A 21,925-nucleotide genomic window follows, 5' to 3' on the forward strand; every position below is an offset into this window, starting at 1 on the left:
GAACCCCCTTCTGCACCATTCCAGCCCACTCATATCCCACCAAGAGGCAGATAACCTTCTACCGAGCTCATCTGAATGGCAGATAGGGATGTGCACAAACTAGTCCAGAAGCCCATTCTAAAGGCCTCCAAACCGGTTCGAAGGCAGAGCCGGCTCGAATTTTCAACGCCGGGGGGATCTCCCTTTAAGGGCAGGGCAGAGTGCACTTACCCCTCCCGCGACTTACCCCCCACTGGCACTGTGTTTTTTGTCAAATCCATGGGGCCGCAGCATACCTCCCTGCCACCCCTTCCACCGTTCTTTGCCAGAAGTCTCAGCTGTACATGTGCCCGCCGCACACATAGTGCATGTGACATACACGAGCTGCATGCAAGGTGTCCATGAGGTGCGTGGTGGGTGCACGTGCAACCAAGACTTCTGGCTAAGAACGTGGGAAGGGGCAGCATGGAGATATGCTACCGCCCCATGGATTTGGCAAAAAAACAGAGCACCGGCAGGGGAAAGGCAGTAGGCAGGGGAAAGGCAGCGGGTGGGGGGAGTGAACCCTCCCCCACCATTAAAGGGAGAACCCCCCTCCCAGTGTCAAACCACACCTCCGTAGTTCCATACATACCACTAATGGCAGAGCTATTGCCTCTTCTTTCAGGTTGAGTGAAGTAGAAAGAAAGGGACTCCTACACCTCTGCCCTACATTTCCAATGAAGGGGAGGAATGTTATTGTTATACTGGAAAGGAGGATATATTGACCACTAAAAGAACTTTGGATATGTCTTTAAAAATTACTGCTTAAGTTTTATTTGCAAGCATACATATATTTTAAGTACCACAATAAGTGAGAAATAATTAAGCATTCAGCAACACCCATGTTGGAAGCCACATAGCTGTTCAGTCTACTATATGTTAACATTGTACATTACATTTTCAACACACACAAAAATGCCTTTTTAGGAAGGAAAAATGTACGAAATAAATCCCACATTTCATTCGTTGCCATTTTCATGACTATTCACATACTATAAGGTCATGCACATGGCAGTGATCGCTGGTGGGCAGGGAGGAAGGCCCCTGCCTGCCTGCTCACAATGTCCCTCTCCATTTAGCTCTGATGCTCACCACGGCACATGAGCGGTATCGCAGTGAACAGCAGAATGTTGCTAGGACACATTGTTTGGGGCCTACAAGTAGTACCCCACTATGTGATTTGGAACTGCAGGCTTGCAGTCTCCATCTAAGCTCCATCTTGGCTATGAAACCATGAACTCTGCACAAGCCTATATTTGGCAAAACTGTCAAGTTGGTCACTTAGCATGAGCAAACATGGGGTAACTACTAACCAACGTCAGTAAAAGAAGTGACTGCAAGCTACAACCGTATGGCCCCTCTCTATTCAAAGAAGGAAACTGGCAGAGCAGACAAGTTAAGGAGAGAGACTATTTCTCAAGAGAATAGTAAAAATCCTTTTTCTTGGCAAAAAGGGTTGGTTTCACTAATCATCTTCACAGGGACTAAAACAACACTGAGCACTTCCACTTCACTACTGCATAGACCAGAGGGAAAGGTCATTGGTATCAAAAGAATCATTATCTCCCCACCTGGATGGTCTTCCTGGTGTGCCAGATAAGCACTGAGCTCGCCCATTCACTCAAGCCCATACAGGTTGTTCAAACCATTTCACTTTATTGCTCATTGAGATCACATCTAATGGTGATCAAATAAAGCAATATGAATTATTTTGTCAACCACGGATGTCAGCCCAAACAGCAAGGAGGTATGACCCATGGGTGGTCCGAAGGCATGGTTTTGCCTATTTCTAGCCCAAACGCCAACAAATCATGTGCTTTAGCTCTAGCCATATCATCAGCTCCAGCCTTGATTCTAGTTCTGATCCCAGCCATAGGTTTGGACCTGTCTCCAGATCCAAACCGTGCACCCTGCTTGGCTGCCCTAGAGAACTGGACTCTAGAGATCCGACCAACTCTGGACTTTTCTTGGAACCAGACACTATCCTTGTTTCCTGGCTTGTGAGTAGCACACTTGCCTCTCCTTTTCTCTGCCTTCCTGCCATGTCCTTGTGAGGAGACCCACTAAGAAACACTACCCTGAAAGTGTGATTGACACACTACCAGATACTGAATTAGATATTACTAATTGCCCTTCTTCATAACTCTCCTTGCCCCCTTGTCTTTACTCTTTAAGTCTAAACCTGCTCTTCAGGCCCTTCCTCTAGACCAGGGATTCCAGGGATTCTCAAAGTTGGGTCCCCAGATGGTATTGGACTTCAACTCCCATAATCCCCAGCCCCAGCAGCCTCTGGTTGGGGATTATGGGAATTGAAGTCCAATAACATCTGGGGACCCAACGTTGAGAATCCCTGCTCTAGACAGCCCCAAGCTGCTTCTGTAATAATCCGAACCTTAAGCTAATGCGTCTCTTCTTGAGATTCCAAATTAGCATTATTAGGTAATATCTTATTTATTATATTTTATACCACCCGATATGTACATATCTAGGCAGTGTACAAAATTTAAAATAATATTTAGAAGTCTATACAGATTAGTCCTTATTTATTTATTTTTTCTCTTTGTAAACTGCCCTGATCTATTTTTGGAAGAGCGGTGTAGAAATCGAAATATTATTATTATTATTATTATTATTATTATTATTATTATTATTATTAATAATAATTACACAAGACACAATTAAACAATGGTATAAAACAGTTATTAAAACAAATTATTAACATTATTAACATTAATTCTAATTAAAAGCTTACAAGTCTTGAGGGTCTTCATGAAAACAAACAGAGAAGGAGATACTCTTATTTCAGCAGGAAGCATATTCCAAAGCCTTGGGGCAGCCACAGAGAAAGCCCAGTCCTGGGTCACAACTGAACGAGCTGGTGGCAACATAACCAGACCTCTCCAGAACATTGTAACAGGTGGCAGGGTTTATGACAAAGGACGAGCTCACTTAAATAACTTGGACCCAAGCCAGCAATATTTTATTGCCTCCTTAATCAATGTTTCTCTTCCTGTACCCCAATTCCCTAAATAAATCTGCTTGTATCATATTTACGACTCCTTTTCATTTTCTAGACCAAAACTTTGCACAAATTGATACTGTAAAGAGCTATTCCACCTAGTCACATTGATTTCCCGATGTTAGCTCAAAAGACCAATTTGAATGTTAGCCAGCACTCCAGAACAGTTTCATTAACACCCGAGGAGGAATTCCTCCAGCATCCTTCTATGCACTGCACCAAGACCGCACATTTGCTGCCCAGTTCTGTGTTTGCTAAGGCTGCTGCAGCCTGAGCATACACAGGTGCCAGGGTAAAGGCTGTGCTCACGCCCTTAATCCTGGCTAAATGCCAGGATTAAAAGTCCCAGGATAAAAAGTAAGGTTGGGTCGAAGGGCAGTGCTGGGATCGGGACTGATCCTGACACTGCACACGAGCAGCCCAACCCAGGCTGGGCTGCCCTAGCCTGGGTTAGGCTGCTCGTGTGAATAGGCTTTATATCTCATTATAAATAGGCTTTATATCTCAGTATACCCAACTCCCACCTCAACTAATATACTGTACCCTCACAAAGGAAAAAGAAATATTTTTCAATTTTCTTTTTAAAAAAAACTCAACACACACATCACTAACTTTCTTCTCACATGTAAAAGATACTAAACTTAATAGAGCAAATTATATCTTAGTTCACTTACTACAGCAAATTTTTCATCTTTGGCATGACTGCTTCAGAAGGAGTAGTGAGGAGGACTCTTCCATATATGGGAGGAAAGATGGTTAACAGCCAGCAGCTCCCCTGAGGGAGCAACTGCTGTGTATTTGTGGTTTTTGAAAGCCCAGGTGAGGTGGGAGGCTAGATGGTTTGACTGGGTAAGACCCTAGCTTTACTTGCTTTTAGTGTTTGGAAAACTCCATAAAATGAGAATGTGTGGTTCATCTTTGGTGCTCTTGTATATATCCATTATAAATTGGGCAACTTGTGTTCACCCTCTTGAGGCCATTTTAAAACTGTTTTGTTGTTGTTTTTAATTGTTGAATTGGATTCTGATTCTGATTGTAAGCCACCTTGTGCACTCACTCAGTTGAGAAGTGGGAGGAGAGAAGCCTAATAAACAAACACCTCAAAAGTTAGAATTTTGTAACCATATATTGCTGCTTTGCACAGAAACCAGTTAGAAACCAGAAATATACGTCTTCCAGAGTTTTTGTTTCTGACTGTTTCTCCAGGTTAGCCAGCACACTGCTGCTCTTCACCTGTGCAAACAAATATAAAACTTTACCTGTGGTACTAATGCATGTAGAAGAAATAGCTTTTAAACAAATTTCATGCAAATTATGTATACTAGATCTGGATTATTGCTGACCAACATCCAGACTAAGCTACTCAATAGTTCTACTCAGGAGTTTCTCTAAAAGACTACTAAATTCCAGTAGGACTTCCTCTAGTAAATTTAGTCAGCAAGTGAGCTCTTTCTCACTATCAGAGAAAGGGCTTCAAAGGGGCAAGGGGAGGAAGCCTTGAAACACTTACCTCCCCCATAGATTATCCACTTTACCTTGTGATATGTATATGCTGATGGGATCTGAGCTGTCGGTGACTGACCAGGAGAGGGATCTTGGGGTTGTGGTGGACAGCTCGTTAAAAGTGTTGACTCAATGTGTGGCAGCTGTGAAAAAGGCCAATTCCATGCTAGGGATCATTAGGAAGGGGATTGAGAATAAAACTGCTAATATTATAATGCCCTTATACAAAACTATGAAGCGGCCACACCGGGAGTACTGCGTACAATTCTGGTCACCACATCTAAAAAAGCACATTGTAGAAGTGGAAAAGGTGCAGAAGAGGGCAACCAAGATGATCAGGGGCCTACAGCACCTTTCTTATGAGGCAAGGTTACAACACTTGGGGCTTTTTAGTTTAGAAAAAAAGATGACTGCAGGGAGACATGATAGAGGTCAATAAAATCATGCATGGTGTGGAGAAAGTGGAGGGAGAGAAATTCTTCTCCCTCTCCCATAACACTAGAACTAGGGGTCATCTCATGAAATTGTTTGCCAGAAAATCTAGGACCAACAAATGGAAGTACTTTTTCACACAACGCCATAATCAACTTGTGGAATTCTCTGCCATGAGATGTGGTGACAGCCAACAACCTGGATGGCTTTAAAAAGGGTTTGGATAACTTCATGGAGGAGAGGTCTATCATCGGCTACTAGTTGGAGGGCTACAGGCCACCTCCAGCCTCAAAGGCAGGATGCTTCTGTGTACCAGTTGCAGGGAAGTAACAGCAGGAGAGAGGGCTCTTGCCTGTGGCTTCCAGTGGCATCTGGTGGGCCACTGTGCGAAACAGAATGCTGGACTAGATGAGCCTTGGGCCTGATCCAGCAGGGCTGTTCTTAATTGATCCCTGGGTGGATCACTCTCCCTGGGCAGATTGCTCACCCAGATGATAGTCAGCTACTGTAGGGGATTTCTGGAGTGGGAGGCCCCCGGAACTTCCATAATGCACCACACGAGTGTGCAGTGCATTATAGGGAGCCTCTCGATGCCAGTCATGAGGCTACTCATGTGTAGGTGCCATGTGGAGCCACGTGGCACCAATACATGATCCATTAGCTTGGGTTTCAGGTGTGCTTGCACCCTAAACCCTGGCTAACAGCACGGGCACCTAACAGGATTTGCCACCATTCTGCCCAGGAGTCACACAGCTCCTGGCTGTTCATACAAGCAGGAAAAACCAGGCTGAGCTTGCCTATGCATATGAATAGCACCATTGTCTTTTCTTCTTTTTTAGCAGACTATATCAGCATGATACACCAGACCTCAAATAGCTTTCTGTCAAACAAAGCTTTGAATGAAGGGTCCCTGTTTTAAAAAGGTGGCCAAAGAATCACAATAGGGATGGTCTTTCACGGGTAAGAACTGCTCTGCTATGCATACGAGTTCTAGTCCTCAATGTATAGTCTATGATTTGTATGCCATTTCCTTGAATATTTACTGGAGCTGAGAATTAAGTCCTCCTAATTTCAATGGATTTAACTCCCAAGGAAATATGCACACTCCATTAGTTACTACCATTTTCTTCTGGAAAGTAGTAGCCTTTTACAGTTTTACTTTGAGGGGGTGGAGGTTAAGTTGTACCAAAAAAGAGATAAGGAATATAGGTACTTCAGTCAGTATGGAATTAGTATTCCAGATCATGCTGTCCTGTTTCCCACAAGAAGCCCTAAGGCTACAGGAATATACAAGGATTTTCTTTCTTTCTGTCACCCACCACCTATTTGACAGATCAGTGCAGGCATTACATAACTACATGCTTTCTGAAACAGTCTGATTGTTAAAGCTTTGTAAAAGGAGCTCTCAGACTATCATGCATTGTATGGATAGGGTGTGTGTGTGTGTGTGTGTGTGTGTGTGTGTGTATGTGTGTGTGTAAGTGTAACTTTAGGGAAGCAGCATTTTGGACAGTCTCTCTTGTTTGTTCAATTAAAACCTGCAGTGTCGATCATTGTGTGTAAACGCATGCAACTTCAGTGCTAGAGGGAAGAAACAGTAGAAGAAAGAGAGAGCTTGTGTTGGCATAGTAGAACAGAGAGGCACAATGCTGCCTCACATGCACCATGCAAACAATCAGCAGCTGTGCCACATCCCAGCAGCTTAGGCCATCAGCAACAGGAAAGAGGGCTAGTGTCTGGACTGTTGAGAAAGGTGGGGATGGAGCAGTGGGCAGGCAGGGTGCCAAGGGTGGTAAAAAAACCAGAGATGGCACAGGGGCACAGGGGCAGCAGCAACAGGCAGGTGAGGTGAGGCCTGCAACCAATGGCACACATGCTGATCTATGGTACACTCACCACTTGAGACTGTTGCCTCACCTGGCCTCATGGAGGAGCTGTTCCTAGAGTGTCTGTCTCTGTCTCTCTCTCAAATGGAAAAATATTTCAGGAACTGAAAACAAGGCTGACTTCCAACCTAAGTTACTCAATAGTACTACTTAGATGTTACTCTAAAGGACCACTTAATTTCAATAGGACTCCCATCAAGTAATTTAGTCAGGATGTCAGCCACTGTGAGTAGTAAGACTTCAAGCCTGGGGAGTGAGAATCTGTTTGCATAGATTAGTTTAGTTGAGTGGTTAGCAGCAACTTACTGAGAAGTATTAATGTTAATTTATATACTATAAACTGTACCCTGATTATAAAAACATTAAGCCTTGTTTGCTTGTTTCAATATAGCCCTTTTTTGATTGGTTGCTATCCAATCTTCATTTCAAAATAGAGAAACATTTAACTTCTGTTGATAAACTACTCAGTTGTGTATTATGAAATCTAAAGCAATCCAGGTAAGTAGAGTTTGAACATATCTTTCCCAAAACAGAAGTAAACTCTCAGAAACAAAATAAACACAGAATAAAGATGTACTTAAAACTACGTAATTTACAAAAGCATACAATCTTTAATGCAAAATATCCTTCATTCAAAGTATCTTACACTCCATTTGCTCACAAACGCGAGCATGCACACACCCACACATACTAATTGTAGCATTAGTTACACTGATCTTAATGTATTGTGATATATATATATATATTTTAAATAATGAAGCTAAAATTCATGCCATTATTAATAATAATTTATCATAAGACTTCCTTAATTATTAAAGAGTGAATACATTGTTTACTCTCAAGTAACTGAATTTCATTTACCCAACTTTAGTTACTTTCAATTAATAAGTGTATAAATAATAAACTGAGGCTGAAGCAAGAACTACATGAATGATCATAATCACCTGAATGATCATGAATGCTAACTCTAAGACTGCACAAATTCTACCTCATTTTCTATGTATTCCACATTTCTGAAGTGTCAAATGACAAAAATAAATAAATAAATAAATAAATGGGATTCTTTCTTCTCTTGCCTATAATTTTGGCTAGTGCTGCATCATGCTGTTGAGACAGCAAATGTAATACATTAAAGTGCTGGGCATATTTCAAATATGCATAAAGAAATGTATTATATCTATATTTGTCTGCAAACTAAATAGGGAAAGTTGCAAAAAATTTTACACTTTTCTCTTAACCTGAATTATGTAATAGTTTAGAAAGATGTGAGTTCAGCCTTAAATCTGGCTGACATCAAAGAAAACCACCATGTTTTGTTTATTTAGCTACATGTGTTCACTGATATATCTGAAATGTAATTTATTTCACAAAGCCTTTTGTAAGCCTAACCACTATCCTTTCCCTTGGGGCCACAGTGTCTGCTCAGAGAGAGAACCCCAGAAAGTTTGAAAGAACCCAATTTCCCCTTCCCCTTTGGGTGTGCACAATTCAAGAGTTGTACTTATAATACCTGTATATGCCACTCTTGATGTGTGCACACAAAGTGAGGAGAGGAAAATTGCCTCACACTAGGCTCTCCACCCCATGGCAGAGTTCTTGAAAGGGGTTCCTTATTTTTGAAGGAACCTCCTCCCAGAGCCTCCTGAACCATCATGCAAAGGGCTCTGCGAGGAAGCCACTTTGCTTAGGAGGGCAAGAGAAGGCAGAAGCACCATTTCAACATCACTGCCTTTCCCACTAAATCCCCTACCTGCACACAAGAACATAGGATGTTTTCATTTGAAAACAAGGATACAGAAGGGTGTTAGAAGGTCTCTTCCAGCACTGGGCCGTTGGCTGACACCAGCACTGCCCATAGAGAGCACATACAGAAATTTGACTGAGAGAAGATGATATAGGAGGCATGCACAGACCTTTCAATCTCCATAACAACCTGTTGCCCAGCTCTGCATGTAACTGTAAATGTGGATTGAAGTGAGATGGGAAAATCAGTGGTGTTTAGCATTATCCTTCATATGCACAAGTGTTGTGTCCACATGGATAATGATTATCTCCTGCAGTTTGGCAATACAGATGGCAGTGGCCCACTGGAAAAACCACAAACCTTTCTTCAGGCATGGAGACAGTGTGTGGGGCAGAATTACTGTTACATATCCCTTGAGGAACTTGGGAAAAACCATCAAGCCTTCTTTGCTAGAATTCCTTTGGAGACAATAGAACAATATGTATTTTAGAGAAATGGCATAGCACAGCCTCAGCAGGATCATCATCTACTTTATACTCTTTGAAAAGAGTATACTTTATATAGCTTGGAGAAAGTGAGAAGAATTCTGGCCTTTAAGGTCCTGAAGCTGCATGGTTTACAATAAACCATGGCATCTGAGAGCCTATTGGGATGACTATCAAAATTTCAAGCATGAACATTCAGATCTCTGACTGGAGAATAGAAGTAAAATATGGGTAATGAAATCAAGAGAATGAAGGAGGACTAACATATGCACCAACTTAAATTAAAATATGAATTGCAAGTAATGTAAACAGTTCATAGCTAAGCTAGATCTTAAGAGCACACAAGTGTATAATCAAAATATGCTGCAATGTTTCAATAAATGTCAGCTCACAGTTTAACACTGAGTGCTGTAAAAGAGGGAACCAGATATAACTTTTTTGTTGCTTTTCGGTATACTGTACTGGTGCTAGTGTATGAACCTTTGCAAGCATGGTAGAAGCTTGTTCCCTGTTGCCTAGCACCAACCAAATGATCACTTTAATTTATAATGCTTTTATTACAGGTTTATAATATTCTATTATGAATGTAGAAATGTAGTTTTATAGAACTGAATTGAACAGAAATGTAATTAATATATTTTGAAAACATCATTGTCTCTTGTTTGGCACAGTTTCCCCCAGTATCTTGTTTACAACTCACTGACCCCAAACGTATACCTTATTGCAAGGACTATATATAATACAAATGATAGATGATTCAATGTCACAAATTACCAGTTTTGTAGTACTAGGTAGTTGTGAGACTTAACAGAATCATAACCACCTGCAATTCATATAATCTGTATGCCCAGCTAAATATAATTTCCATGGTGGTTATAGATTTCAAAGTCTTCTATAATATTATAAGATAATGTTAAAAGATAAGTCTTCTATAATATTATAACATATATTTAGAATGTACACAGAAACAAAAGCAGAATAATAACTATCATTTTAATATTGGGACACATTTTCCCCTTATTTTCATATATCTGAATACATGGTTTTGCTGGGGGACCTAAGGCTAAAAGAGGGTAAAAAATTGACCAAGAATTGTGTCAGACACCAGTCAGACTGTTCAGTATGACACAGTTGTTCCTCCTATTGACTACATGACTGCATATATAAGTTTGGTTACAGAACTATGAAGTGAACAGCTGTTTTCTTCTTCAAAATGTAGCTGAGAACTTCCCTGGCAAGTCAATGTACACCATATGTAATAGCCACAATAGAATGAATTCATTCCTATCCATTCTAAGTAAAGTGAAGCTCATGTGCATGTTGTACTTGCTGCCAAAATTCAAACTGTATCCACATTTGGGATAATTACTAGATTATTAATGTCTTATAATAAACCTGAAAGGAACCATTTTATTACTTTAAGATATAGATTGCCAATCACTTTTGTGAAAAAGGATCTATAGATAACAGTATAAGAGATCTTATATGAAGAAATCAATAGATAGCTCATTCAAAAACTCTGTTTTCTAATACTGAGGAAGTTGACAGTGAATTTACAAAAACCCATTTAAACATTAGTGGCACAGTGAATTCCTGATGCACACCAATAATACTATATAAAGATCGGCTAGTACAAGAGGCCACAATATATCAAGAAATGTCTCATGTGGATTAAAAAAGGCAAATGTTAAAGAAACTTTCATTTTAAACTATGCTTCTCTAAAAACTGAGGCAACAAAATTCTGAAAGAATAAACATACAATGTTCTTCAAGACCAGAGACCACTGGTGTACAAAGATAGTCTTTTATGATTGAAACAGTTTGATACATGCACAAAGTCATTTAGTAGCTTACCTCCTACATGTAGTATTTTCAGGCCTACTATACATAAATTGTTCTGCACAGTTAGAAATCAAACAAATGATGAGTCAACGGTAATTGGCATAAAACACAGTGATGTGAAGAAAAGGTCACCAAAAATTGGACCACCTCTGAACATGTGCGTCCTAAAGCTGAATATACCAGAGAACAGGTATTTTACAAGAGAGGACATCTAAATAGGTTTTTTAATGGAGTGGAATGCAACTGAAAACAAATGTTGCTTGAGCTCACAGAATTATATTTTTATTCTTACAAAACAAGACATATGCTGCAATATAAATTTGTAAATTAAAGGTAAAGAGAACATATTGCCTCTTTTATATGTTATGAAGAAGAGAAACTTCTTCACATATACAGTAAATGTTAAATTGTAAATTTCACTACAATACTGGACTTGAGTAAACGTATTCATGTACCTTTGCACCCAAGAAACATTACATCAACTTCTACACCACTTCTTGGGTGGTGTGACACAGATTTCCACTCACTCTCCACTTAATCTGACTTTCAGGTTAGTTTAACCTCAAATGCCAAAAATACTATATACTGGCCTTCACTGAACTTACACAGGAGCCCTGAACACATTTACTTATTCCACAGGTTGAGATCCTAAGCACACTTATAAACTTGGATACAAGCCCAGTTATATTGAAGACCCTGACTGGATTCTAAGCAAATGTGTTTAGGATTAGGATATTAACTTTCTCTTACTTTAGCATCTTATTGTATTGCTCAAAAACTGCTTTATGTGGAAAATTTAGTTAAAACAATATATTAGTTCATGTAACATTCATACTGTAGAAGAAAGAATTATATAGTGCAAAGTGGCAGTTTGTATTTAACAAAGAGGGGGGGAAGTACCTTATTTATTACAATGTCACCTCAGAAACCTCAAATCTTTTCCAAATACAAGATGAGTCCTAAGACGACAGACAAATCTGTCAGCCACCTCAGATCAATACTCCTGGAGCAGCAGTAATTCTTTTTCTGACCCAACAACTGAAGGCACCTTTTGTCTGCCTTCCTGTGTAACATTTTGACTCTTTGAGGAAAGTACAGAGATTTAAACTATAGGTCATTCCAATAGACAATTTGGAGTATTGTCATTTAGTTATTCTCTCCTTCAAAAGGGGAATATGGCAGGGAAGGGGGAGGTGTCTTGTAAATTAAATACATATCTTATACTTTGCAGCATTTGTCATTATTTTTTGTAGTAACAAGACTCTCATTTCATTAAGTCTAGCAAAATGCATGCTGACAGTTATAATCCCACTCCATGCATGTCTACTTATATATACACTCTCTTTTAAAATATCTGGTCCAGTTTATGTATGCAGGAATACATTTGATGTTTTAAAGAACAAGTGTGAAAAGAAAATCTTTTTACCTAACTCTTTGCTCACATCATTGTTTTCATCCCAATTACTATTTACATTTCATCTTAAAATACAACATTATTAATATGAAAATAAAAACAACTACATAGAAATGAAAGAAAATAGTAATTAACCACTGAACAGCTGAGTCACATAAACACAAAAATAAGTAGGGGTTATTTTTTTTGCAGGGAGGGTTTTCCTTAATCTGAATGTGTGTGTTTCAGAGAAGAAACACACTTTGAAATGGCCAGGAAATCAAAGTTAGGTTTAAGTATTCACTTACCATGGCAAGATCTATGATTGTTTCTATTTGATTTATTCCCCACAACATACAGGAACATGTGCAAGGATGTCACTTCTAGTATCATGCACGAAAATACCGAACAACCAAAATTAAGTCTGGCAAGTGCACTTTATTTGAAATGATTAGGCATTATCTCCCTCATACATACACCTGTGTGTGATGGGGAAAGGGATAACACATCTAGAAAAGTGCAGGTGGATTTTGTTGCATTACAGACAAATGTGAATCCAGTCCAAGGTAACTTAGTGATAGAAAAGTTCTTCTGTAAATCAAACATTTGGACTCAAAATACCAAAAGAGCCCAACATACACTCAGATTTATTACTCAGTGACTGGAAATGTCAACATATGACCCAAATAAGAACAGTGACCAGGGACACAATCCACTGGGAAGGTCTCCTGTGCAACTCTAATTGAAATAAATTGAACCAATACAACAGCATGATAGGAGTGCTGGCATTTGCAATAAAAACTTCCCAATGGATTATGCATAATTTTAAATCCTGTATATTTATAGAATAGTACATATCTGACATGATCCAACTAAAGTTAAGCACTTTTAAGTCCCATTATCTTCAATGGGTGAGAACTAAGCATGTGCTTAACTTTCTCATTTCAATCAATAGGGCTTAAAATTGCTTGGTTTAAGTTATATATGCCCACTGTGGGTTTTTTAAATAGTTTAGAATGAAATTAGTATTTTAAAAAGTTGAATTCTTTATAATATCATACACTTCTAGTTGAATTAATATTTTTTGGCATTCATCCTAGGGAAAGCCTGCCTTGACAGACATCTATGACCCTTGTAATAAGTAAACTGGCATCAAGAAGAAAAAAAAGATCTGTGGAAAGAGTCAAAGCTACAACATGCCAGTCTTGTAAAGGCTGATATAAATTTTGCATTATTTCAGCTGATATGAAATCAAAATCCATATTAAATATCAACAAAGTATGAAAATAATATTATGTTTTCTCATTCTAAACTCCGCCTGGAATACAAAGAAAAACTAAATCCCAGACTGACACTAACTGATAAGCCTGAATAGGTGTCTCGTGATGTTAGAAGGCCCACCCACCAAAAGAGAACGCACGATCTGATTTAAGTTAATTTTGTACTTTACTGTTGTTAGAGTATTAGCTATTATTTTCCTCTAATTCATGACCTTTAAAAAAGTTTTATATCAGGTCATGTTTTAATGTAACACTTTAATGACTTTATGAGCTTCATTCTTGGTAGATGTAGAAGATCTGAAGTATCTTTTAAAATCATGCCGTTCAACATATTAATGTATGGTCTCTATGTTACTTAAATAAAGTATATGTACTGCAATATTGGCATCATACATATTTTGCAAGTGTAACAATGTAACAGCATAAACAAAGCTGACTTCCTTGCCATTTTGTTTTTCCACCCTCTCTGCTGATCTAATATAGTTATGAAGTATGCTAAAAATAAAATAAAATTAGACAGTAGTAAAAAGTCAATCTCATGAAAGTATACCTAGTATATCAAAATGTTTTGGTTATGCCAATATTCAAAACTATCCTGGCAGGAAGACCTTTAAATAAATATAATTCTTAGGTACTATCCATCTATCTATCTATCTAATATATAAAACTTTAGAGCTCCATTTGATTTCATCAGGCAGCCTAACCTAAATGTCACTACACGACTGCATGAAACACAAAAGCTGCTCAAGCTGCCACGCACACTATAAAGTCTACCAGGGTCTTGGAACGATATTAGCAAATGCCGTGGATTGGATTCAGCAGTGACTAGCACAACACTAACATTCTTCCACTCCCACTACATTTTTGAATTTATATTTAAGTGGAATTCAGCAACAGCTCAAAAACTGGACAGTATGTGATGCAGTAAAGCATGTCTGGGTTTGTCGTCTTTGCAAGCAACATGAGCAGCAGTGTTTGTCCTTTATTGCCTCTGCAAATCTGCAGCAGTAAATGCATAACAGCATTTAAACAAAAATCACATGTAGCATACAAATGCCGTCTTGCCTTCAGTTATATCTATTCTTTCTAACCAACGTGTCCTTTGCCAAGCAGTTTCTGGGTCACCGAAACCTCTGTCTCTCTCTCATCCACCGGATTGACCACACGTTGTAACCAAATTGCACTTCAGTTTGGGGAAAGAGCAGAAGTAAGGAACCTTAGGAGCAATAACAATGAATAAAATCCCCAACAACCCATGATAAAAAGCAACATTAAAACTCCATTTGAGCACGGCAAATGTCAACAACCAAAGATGAAAATTAATGGGCAGAGAAAGCAGCAGCACTTTATAGAGCAGCCAGGGACAAGAGACCGAATCCGCCTGCAACTCGGGCAACTAATGACCTCTCTCCAAGTGCTGAATCCAAGGAGACAAACCCCTCGTAAGCAGAAAAGCAGCCCAAGTTGTCAACGGCACTCGTGCAATTACCGAAGGCAAATCAGAGGAGGTGGGGGAAGGCACGGAGAGGGAGAGACGGAGACGGAGAGCGCTAGCTGCAGTTGAGGCGCCGTTGCAGAGCCAGAGGAACCCCTTAAGCATGCAGACAAGTAAAGGAGAGAAGTGAAGAGCATTTACCAGCAGCAGCCGTGGCGACAGCAGCAGGTTGAGCAGCCGGAACACCTCCTCACACCACCTCCGTGAGGTAACTTGGCCAGCAGATTCCTTCACTGACGGGGGGCGAGGAGGCCCTCCTGAGGCAAAGGGTGCGATATCCCGAACCACCAGAGCCCTCCTGCAGCCCAGCCCTGCCTCCTCCGGCGCCAGGGAGAGCCGAGGGAAGGAGGCTGCCTGCCCGCCTGCCCGCGAGCTTAACCACCCAAGCAGCTCAGTGGCAGCTGCTCTCTGAATCCAGCCTAGCGGCAAGCAGCACAACCACCAGGTTGCACGAGCTCCTGGATGGGGGGCGCGAGCCAATCCCCGAGCTCAGCAGCGCGCGCGCAGGGGCACCGTGCACAGGCGCGCCCGGTTGCCGGCTGCCTGCAAACAGCGAGAGCAGCAGCGACAGCGAGCAGCGGCCGGTGGTTCCGCTGTATTTGCACGGATATGCCGGGTGCGAGACGCGAAGGCGGCATTTGTTTTCCCTTGCTCAGGCCGTTAAAGGGGAAGCTCGGATTTTTGCTTGGCGCATGAGGTTACTGAGAGGGAGCCGCTTGCCCGTGAGGTTGAGCTGCAGGGGCTTGTCCACACAAAGGAAGCAAGAGGGAGTGCTGGATCTTCCGTCTCTAGGAAGTAATTGGGGCTCAAGATCAAGGCTTCTGACCGTACTGGGAGGGAGGGCGGAGAGAGTGGGATCTCCCCTCTCAGCATCCCAATTAGTATCTTAATTATCGGGAGTAAAGGCAACCAGGAGGATCCCCCGTGCACTGTAGGTTACCCCCCTCCCAATGACTGCGCGGAAGGAGTTAGTGAGCATTTCATGTACATGTCACTATGATCTAGTGGGGGAATAGGAATACGATCAGGGAATGACTGAAGGGAAAGGAGTAAAAGAGAAAGAATGACTGAACGGAAAGGAGTGAAAATGAAATCTACAGTGGGCTTGAAGGATGCTGGTTTTCAAACAAAAATCACAATTATAAACACTTCTCAAATGCACCTGTGTGCCTTTCTCAGCAGGGCCTGGCATCTCCGTGGTGCAAAACTCCTGATATGGAATATAAAGCCTGTGTGGTTTGCTAAATGTCTGCATACAGATTTCCTTCTTACATATCTCACATTCACTTCAGGTGTCTGCATCACAAACAACATTTAGAGATCTAACAGGAATTCTAGATGAGTGTGCTCAGAAGTCTTACTGTGTTCAGTGAGACGAGTTAACTGTGTACAATTCTGGCCTAGTGTTTCTTCTGATCTCAGTGCTGCAGCAATCCTGACTGAAGGCATTATTTCTACATATGATCCCTGGGATGGGGCTGTAACTCAGTGGAAGAAGGTCCAGGTTCAGTCCCCAGCATCTCCAGGTAAGCCTGGGGGAGATTCCTGCCTGAAACCTTGGAGAGCTGCTGCAGTGATGACAGTACTGAGCTAGCTGGACCAAATGTCTGACTCAAGAGGAGACAGCTTCCTATGTTTCCACAGAGATATCCACACGATTTACCTTCTCCCCAGATAATCCCATCTATTGTTGATGGAAGCATGAACCACAATCCCAGACAATCCTCTGCTCACTAGACAGTGCTGAGCTCCAGAGGCTCTGATGATGCATCCTGGCCTCTGTATCCCACAGTGCACCACACATCAAATCAGGGGTGTAACAAGGCTGGAGTGGACCCAGAGACAAAATTTTAAAATGGGCCCCTCACTGATACACACACACACACACACTTCACAATATATAGTCATGTGACTTCCCTCTGGGGGGCCCCTCGAGGTGTGGGGGGCCCCAGGCAGCCGCCTCCCCTTGCCTAATAGTAGTTACGCCCCTGCACCAAACCTTGGGAGGTTCCCCAGCAGACTGGTGCTGTAGATGCCCATCTCTGTGTCTCCATGGACTAAATGATGCCCAAGAAGACACAATCAGGGGCGTAGCTATAATTGAACGAAAGTGTTCAAAGAACACAGGCCCCCAGCTCCTGAGGGCCCTCCAGCTCCATCCCTCCCTATTTTCTTCATTGTCTCCCTCACTCTGGGGGGCCGCCCGAGAGAGGGATGAACACAGGCGCCCTCTCCCCTAGCTACGCCCCGGACACAATCCTTGGCACAGTCGACCCAGTCTAAAAGCCAGTCTAGTGGCCCTGCCCTGCCAGGATTGGGCCTAATCCCCGCGGTTCTCATGTATAGCATAACCCAGGTTGGATTTACCTAGGCCTGGGTTAGGCTGCGCACAAGTTCAGCCAATATGTCTCCAACTATTCTTTAAATACATTGCAGTTTCTGTCACACACACACCGGTCCCTTATCTTGCCTCCAGTCATTCATAAATATTCTTAATAAGGACTGTATATACCTAGGAATGGGATTTACAAACAATGTAAATATTTAAATATATTACTGTTTGTATTACAGAAAGTCAAGGGTCACAATTGGCACTTTCTACCCTTGGCATATGATAGCCAAAGAAAAGAGTTGCATCCCCCCGCCCCATGACTCAGAAGTAGAAGAGATCAAATTGTCATCTAGTTCAGCCAAAGGCAGAAGCTTCAGCAGGAATGATTCCAGGAAGCCGTGGCCAACTTTAAAAAAAAAAAAAAAAAACAGTCAAAAATCTTCCAGTCTAAGAATAGAGTTAAGACTATCTTATTTTGTCTCAGGCTTTACAAAGCCAGAAAACTGGAACCTAACACATGATCAGTAATTATGTTGTATGGCAAAAATTATGGCATAATTTGTGCTCATTTACAACTTGCCCTCCATGCACCCACACATTTCCTAGGTCTTTGAGTCCCAAATCAAAAGGAAGAGAATGGCACCAGCAAATATGCCCCATGTTGCCCTGGTCCTGTACTGCCTTAGGAAGCATCTGTACTGCTATTGAAATTCTCCTGTGAGTTGACCCATGAATGTTTGTTGCTTACTTCATTAGCTTGCAGCACAGGTTCTGTAGTTAGGAGGGGGACTTCATCATCCTTATCCTGACTCAACAGAAAGTAAGTTTTATGGTCACTTTAGTAAAGGCTAGATGGCAGCACCATCTGGAGCTTGTCCAAAGCTCAGGGAGAAAGTTATCAGATGCTCCTCTATCACTGGCTTGCCTATCTTCTGCCTATAGACTTAGAAAATGCTAAAAACTTAGATGATGGGTGGTTAGAGTGTGGGAAGACCCGAATTCAAATCCCCATAACACTCACTGGGTGACTTTGGGCCAGGCTTTTCTACCTAAGCCATTTGCACCATTAAACACTCTGAAGAAGAGCAGCTCTTAATTTTTGTTTATTAATACGAACTTGCTCTCCATGAATTACATACTATATATATTACATGTTATAAGTATTCTTCTGTTAAAGAGTTCCATGTGAAATAACTATCTGTTCTATACATTATTTTGCATAACCTAGCAAAAACAACAACCCATCTTTGCTCCACAAATGCTGGACTTTTCCCTTCACTCTTCCCCATTGAGCATGTGCTTTGGAAATGAGGTTTCGGCTCATGATTCATTGGAAGTGTTTGAGCAGTTTAAGGAGAATAGGGTAATTGGGGTAGAATTTACAAATTCCACTGGTTTTATGAATATCAACAGGAGATTGGTAACTTGTGAAATAATACCAGTTAGATAATTCTTTAGAGTTGTACCAACATGCATGTGGCCATGGACACACTCTTTTATGCTGATGGAAGATTACCCCGGATATCTCTGTCTTAATCTGAGATTAAAGCCTTCTGCAAAGTGTCTCAATCATCAAGAAAATATCTAGGTACTGCATTTGATCTCCTTTATTTCAGACATCAGACCAGGAGAGCAGGAGCATAAGGTCTCCCTCTTCTTTATAAATACCACGCTGAGATATATCACAACTTCTCTTTAAAATGTGAGGCATCTGGGAAGAAGTGTGAGAGAGAATACTTAATCCTGCACTAACCATAGCATGGAGGTGAAGACCGTAGACTGCCTGTCTTCCTGGGATATGGAAGGCAAATTTATCACTAGTATCTAGTTAATATAGAAATTTATATACGACCAAAAAATTTCAACTACACCCGTACAGTTAACTGCTTTTTTCCAAATCATAATGGTTTTTATGGGTACTCCAATGACAATATCCATCAGCAAGTCTGAGATCCAACAGCTCCTTTACTGTTGATAGGTACTATTTATAAATGGACTCGTTTGACCCATTCCCCAGCCTGAAAAATGATGAGTTTGGGGATAGCAGTCAAAGTGTAATGCAGTGGAAGAAAAGCATTTATGATTACACTGAAAAGTGAGAAACTATTGATATTGAATTGATAGCAACTGATCAAACCTCAATTTGGCATTTCTGCACACATCCTCTAGTCCAGGAGTTCCCAGCCTTCTTTATCAAGTGTACCCTTTCTGTTGCAAAGCAAACCAACTCAGATACCGTGTGTGTGTGTGTGTGTGTGTGTGTGTGTGTGTGTGTGTGTGTAAAGACAGGCTAACCCAGTCACTGGCTCACATCCACACTAAGTTACTCATAAGGAGTCTTGTTGAAATTAATGGGACAAGTTTATTTGTCTCATTAATTTCAATGGGAGTACTCAGTGCCAATTTTCTGAAGTTTGTCAGTCAGGCTGAGGGTAGGGTTACACTGAGCTTTAGCACATAGCCAGCCAAACAGGAGCAGGGCCTTGAACCTCGTCCGTATATCACCACTACTACTACTATTTGTATAGCACTTTAACAGACATTCTCAAAGTGGATTACATAGAATATATAAGATGCTTCCTTGTCTCCAAAGCACACAATCTAAAAAGATACATAAGGAACAGCCATACACCAGCAACAGCCATTGCAGGGCTGCTGTGCTGTGGTTAGAGAGGGCCAGTTACTCTCCCTTTAAGTGGTGGTTCTATAATAGAATATAATAGAACCACCACTTTAAAAGGTGCTTCTTTGCTCAGTTAGCTAGGATATACAAAAAGTGTGAATGTTGAGATTTATCCTCAGAAAAACTAAGCATTTTCTCAGAGTAATTCCTCATTTTCCTTGCTGAAATATTAGTAGGGGAGGAAAGCATACATGTCCAATGTCCATTGTACATGAGTGCAACAACATCTTATATGATATACTTGGATTATTTGTAAATTTTTCTAGGCCTGAATAAAGAATAAGTTACATGAACTATCAGACAGAAAACGATGCATGAACACTGACATTTTTAATTCTTTACAAATGTGATAGATGCAAAGAATAAGCAATAGGGTGCCTCTGTCTATGTGCCAAATTTTATATATAGGTATTACTTGAAGCTTTTTCCCCCAGAGTTGTCAAAATTAAACACGCAAAAAAGATGAGCCCATATGGACGTTTTCAGATATTCCTTATACCATTGATTCTCCAACTCGCTCTGCTTAAAGCCAAGCCAGCTTGCTGTTTTGACAGTTATACTGCGCCTGTGAGATTGTTGTAATGTGAACTGGATGAAAGGTATTATTCACAAATAACTCAAACAATATGCAGTCATTAAAAAGCATGCAGGATTACACATTTTGTAATGTGTTTGTCAAAGGTGCTTTAAGTAACAATGCCCAAGTTTCCACTTAACATTGTGATTAGTGTTAAGTAATACACTAATGACTGGGTGAGTGTTGAGTAATACAAAACTCATTGGTACGTAATATCACAGTGGAATTTAAATCAACCACTATAGGAGGGAAGATGAAATAGTGCTATATGCAGGAGTCATTTGAGCCAGCATATTTGTTGGACACCGATTATTCATATTGGCTGATTTCTCGACTAAATTACTCAATCCAAGTCCCATTGAAATTAATGGACAAGTTAGTTATGACTAACTTGTCCTAGTACAGTAATTTCAATGGGACTTCCATTGAGTAATTTAGTCCGGATGTCAGCCAACAAAATCTTTGTACAGAGTTGGATCAGTGACTATTATTCCTTCATTATTTAAAATATTCCTACAGAGTATCAAAGTCTTTCCCCATGAGTTTTTTGTTGAATGTTACAAAGATATATGCTAACATGTGAAGCTGCCAACTAATTGTCAGAGTCAATTAGTGTTTTATTTAGGTTTGTGACTGACTCTTCTTTCTTACAAACAAGAACACTGCAAGATTTCATAAGTGTTGACTGTCAGAGCTACTTGGTTTAACAGCATTGAGGCCCAAGTTGGGAAGCACAGATATTTTGTGTTCCCCAGGCTTTTTGTGCCATCCTTTACAAGAATCAAAATCACTGTGCATATAGATAAACAAAAATAATTTAATAGACTCCCTCAGTAATCAGTATCTAGGCCATCCAAGCACTTGACATTGTTACATCCATGAAATATCTAGGGAGCAAAGTACAGAAGTTCTCCTTTTTTGAGGTACACACAGAGGCTCATGGCCTATTGGCATGAATTATAAGCTTCTTGTGTTTATACTCTTGTCTCATGTTAATTTGCTTGACTTGCAGTAGGTATACATTTACACCAGAGGACAATTGTTTGTTAGCTCTGGAGGTCACCAGATCCTCTCTCTTTGTGAGGTGCCACCTTTTGTTGGTTTAAATGATGGAATAAATCTTGCTGTTTTGCAATCTGTAGATACAATCTTTATCAATACAACATGCACACTAAAACTCTTTATCAAATCAGCACTAATAATTGAATTGTTATTTTGCTGTAGGTTGTGCTG

At 40.6% G+C, this 21,925-nt stretch overlaps 1 protein-coding gene and 1 long non-coding RNA gene across 14 annotated transcripts in view; one reads left to right on the forward strand and one right to left on the reverse strand.

Moving 5' to 3' along the window:
* TENM2 (teneurin transmembrane protein 2) overlaps window positions 1–21,925 on the reverse strand; it is a 1,486,671-nt gene that overhangs the window by 1,416,285 nt on the left and 48,461 nt on the right. For 8 of the 13 annotated variants that reach the window (XM_053288966.1, XM_053288972.1, XM_053288971.1 and 5 more), the window contains exon 1: window positions 15,242–15,568. The exons of 1 other annotated variant lie outside the window; for it this stretch is intronic. The gene's annotated coding sequence lies outside the window, so the exon portion shown is untranslated. Of the gene's footprint in view, window positions 1–15,241; window positions 15,569–21,925 lie in introns of those variants that run through there. 4 more of the 13 variants (XM_053288977.1, XM_053288976.1, XM_053288974.1 and 1 more) reach the window with 1 other exon arrangement.
* The window catches only part of LOC128342100 (uncharacterized), a 45,681-nt gene continuing 38,887 nt past the window's right edge, over window positions 15,132–21,925 (forward strand). Inside the window, exon 1 of the long non-coding RNA XR_008314777.1 lies at window positions 15,132–15,308. This is a non-coding gene — a long non-coding RNA (uncharacterized LOC128342100). The remainder of the gene's footprint in view (window positions 15,309–21,925) is intronic.

Source organism: Hemicordylus capensis, chromosome 2 (assembly GCF_027244095.1).
Source record: "Hemicordylus capensis ecotype Gifberg chromosome 2, rHemCap1.1.pri, whole genome shotgun sequence".
Classification (NCBI taxonomy): domain Eukaryota; kingdom Metazoa; phylum Chordata; class Lepidosauria; order Squamata; family Cordylidae; genus Hemicordylus; species Hemicordylus capensis.